Source organism: Triticum dicoccoides, chromosome 1B (genome assembly GCF_002162155.2).
Source record: "Triticum dicoccoides isolate Atlit2015 ecotype Zavitan chromosome 1B, WEW_v2.0, whole genome shotgun sequence".
Taxonomy (NCBI): domain Eukaryota; kingdom Viridiplantae; phylum Streptophyta; class Magnoliopsida; order Poales; family Poaceae; genus Triticum; species Triticum dicoccoides.
The window spans coordinates 584,669,467-584,672,947 of NC_041381.1; positions in this window are offsets into that span (position 1 = coordinate 584,669,467).

The following is a 3,481-nucleotide window of genomic DNA, read 5'->3' on the forward strand; positions in this document are numbered from 1 at the left end:
CCATATTGCACTTGTATCACCATCTCTTCGCCGAACTAGTGCACCTATACAATTTACCATTGTATTGGGTGTGTTGGGGACACAAGAGACTCTTTGTTATTTGGTTGCAGGGTTGTTTGAGAGAGACCATCTTCATCCTACGCCTCCCACGGATTGATAAACCTTAGGTCATCCACTTGAGGGAAATTTGCTACTGTCCTACAAACCTCTGCACTTGGAGACCCAACAACGTCTACAAGAATAAGGTTGTGTAGTAGACATCAAGCTCTTTTCTGGCGCCGTTGCCAGGAAGGTGAGTGCTTGAAGGTATATCTTTAGATCTTGCAATCGAATCTTTTTGTTTCTTGTTTTATCACTAGTTTAGTCTATAAAAGAAAACTACAAAAAATGGAATTGAGTTTGACTCATACGCTTCGTCTTTTTAATATCTTTCATGAGAATGATGCTAAGGAAAATTGTGCTGAAGTGCTAGAAGAAGAAATCTATAAAATGTTTGGCACTAAATATGTGAATGATGAGCATGATTTCAATGTTATTAGTGTGAATTCTTTGAATACCTATGATGCTAATGATATGCAAAGCCACAAGCTTGGGGATGCTATGTTTGATGAATATGATATTTTTTGTCCCCCAAGTTTTGATGAGAATATTTATTATGATGAAAGCATGCCTCCTATTTATGATGATTATATTGATGAAAGTGGGTTTGGAAGAGTGTCAACTTTAGGAAGTAGTGATCCCACTATTTTGGAGGATGTTGAATCTTATTGTGATGAATATGAAAGTGGATTTGGAAGAGTATCAATTTTATTTAGTGATGAATCCACTATTTCGGAAGAGGTTCCAATTGATTATAAGAACAAAGTTGCTACTATGATGATTATTGTGATGACTTGTATGCTATTAAGAATAATGATAACCATGAAACTTTTCATCATGATTTTAGTTTTCAATTGGATTATGCCTCACATGATAATTATTTTGTTGAGTTTGCTCCCCCTATTATTCATGAGAAGAAATTTGCTTATGTGGAGAGTAGTGAAGTTTCTATGCTTGTAGATCATGAAAAGAATGCTTTAGGTGCTGGTTATATTGTTAAATTCATTCATGATGCTACTGAAAACAATTATGAGGTAGGAACATATGCTTGTAGGAATTGCAATAATACCGAGTTTGCTCTCTATGTGCTTAAAGTTTCAAAGTTATGCTTGTTTTGCCTTCCTATGCTAGTTTATTATTGTTCCCATAAGTTGTTTGCTCACAAAATCCCTATGAATAGGAAGTGGGTTAGACTTAAATGTGCTAGTCATATTCTTCATGATGCTATCTTTATGTTTCAATTCTTATCTTTTATGTGAGCATCATTTCATCATGCCTAGCTAGGGGCGTTAAACGATAGCGCTTGTTGGGAGGCAACCCAACTTTATTTTTGTCCTTTGCTTTTTTTTACTGTTTAGTAATAAATAATTCATCTAGCCTCTGGTTAGATGTGGTTTTATGTTTCAATTAGTGTTAGTTCCAAGTAGAAACTTTGGGAAGACTTGGGTGAAGTCTATATGATCTTGCGGTAGAAAACAGAAACTTTAGCACTCACGAGATTAGATGCCATTTTTTACATAAGAGTGATTTTAAGTTGATTATTTTTGCAGATGATTAATAGATAAATTCCTCAGTTCCACCAATTTAATTCATAATTTTTTGAGTTCCAGAAGTATACGTTTGATACATATTGCTACAGACTATTCTGTTTTTGACAGATTCTGCCTTTCGTGTGTTGTTTGCTTATTTTGATGCATCTATGGCTAGTATGTAAGGGTATGAACCATAGATAAGTTGGAATACAGTAGATATTACACCAATATGAATTTAGAATGAGTTCACAACAGTACCTAAGTGGTGATTTATTTTCTTATACTAACGGAGCTTACGAGTTTTGTTTTGACTTTTGTATGGTTGAAGTTTTCAAGTTTTGGGTAAAGATTCGATGGACTATGGAATAAGGAGTGTCAAGAGCCTAAGCTTGGGGATTCCCAAGGCACCCCAAGGTAATATTCAAGGACAACCAAGCAACTAAGCTTGGGGATGCCCCGGAAGGCATCCCCTCTTTCGTCTTCGTTCATCGGTAACTTTACTTGGAGCTATATTTTTATTCGCCCCATGATATGTGTTTTGCTTGGAGCGTCATTTTATTTTGTTAGTATTTTCTTGCTGTTATTTATAATAATGTATTGCATCTTTATTTTCAATAAAAATGTCAAGGATAGCCTTTACCATGCTTATTTTGCTAGTATACATATTGCTGTTTGAAAACAGAAAGTTTACCGCTGTTGAAAAAATTCCCTAGAAAAGTCAGAGAGTGATATAATGCTGAATCTTTTTTAATAATGAGCTCTGATAAATATTTTACAGCGTAGTATTTTTCCTATAATTTTTGGAGTAAGGGAAGTATGATGAATCTTGCATTCTATACAGACTATACTGTTTTGGCAGATTGCTATTATGTTTGCATTGTTTGCATATGCTTGCTTGTTTAATGATTCTATTTGAGTATGCAGATAAATTTAGTATGCAATGTTGAATAATAATGTTAGTAATATGTTACAGTATAAAATGATAAGGTTTTTGCATTGTTTTATACTAACTTATCTCACGAGTTCTTGTTGAGTTTGGTGTGAACGAAGCTTTCGAGATTTAGGAAACCGAGATATGAAAGGAATTAAGGAAACACAAAAGCTCAAGCTTGGGGATTCCCAAGGCACCCCAAGATAACATTCCAAGAAGTCTCAAGCATCTAAGCTTGGGGATGCCCCGGTAGGCATTCCACCTTTCTTCTTCAACAACTATCGGTTAGTATCGGTTGAACCTAAGTTTTTGCTTCTTCACATGAGTCGTGCTATCCTTGCAATGCCATTTTATTTTGTTTTGCTTGCTGTTTGAATACAATAACAAGATCTGAAATTCTTTAATGGGAGAGAGTCTTCACATAGTTACATAATTATTTAGCTACTCATTGATCTTCACTTATATCTTGTCGGAGTAGTTTGTCATTTACTCGTGTGCTTCACTTATATCCTATGAGTAAATGGTTGAATGAGTTGAATATCCTAAATCTGAAATTATATATGTTTCATTTGCTTATCCCATGGGGAGTAATGACTTCACATCTAAGAAGTAGAGGTTGTGAATTTATTGAAGGTTAGCAAGCATTGTATTGGTCATTTGAACAATTCATGAAAGAATATTGAAGGAAGAGAGATTTCACATATAAATATATTATCATGGACATCTTTTATAATTGTGAGCACTCATTAAGTATGACATGCTAAAAGAGTTGATGTTGGACAAGGAAGACAAAGTAATAGGTTATGTTTTCTCACATCTCAGTTAAAGTATATTGTCATGGATCATTCAAACATGTTGAGCTTGCCTTTCCCCCTCATGCTAGCCAAAATTCCTTGCACCAAGTAGAGATACTACTTGT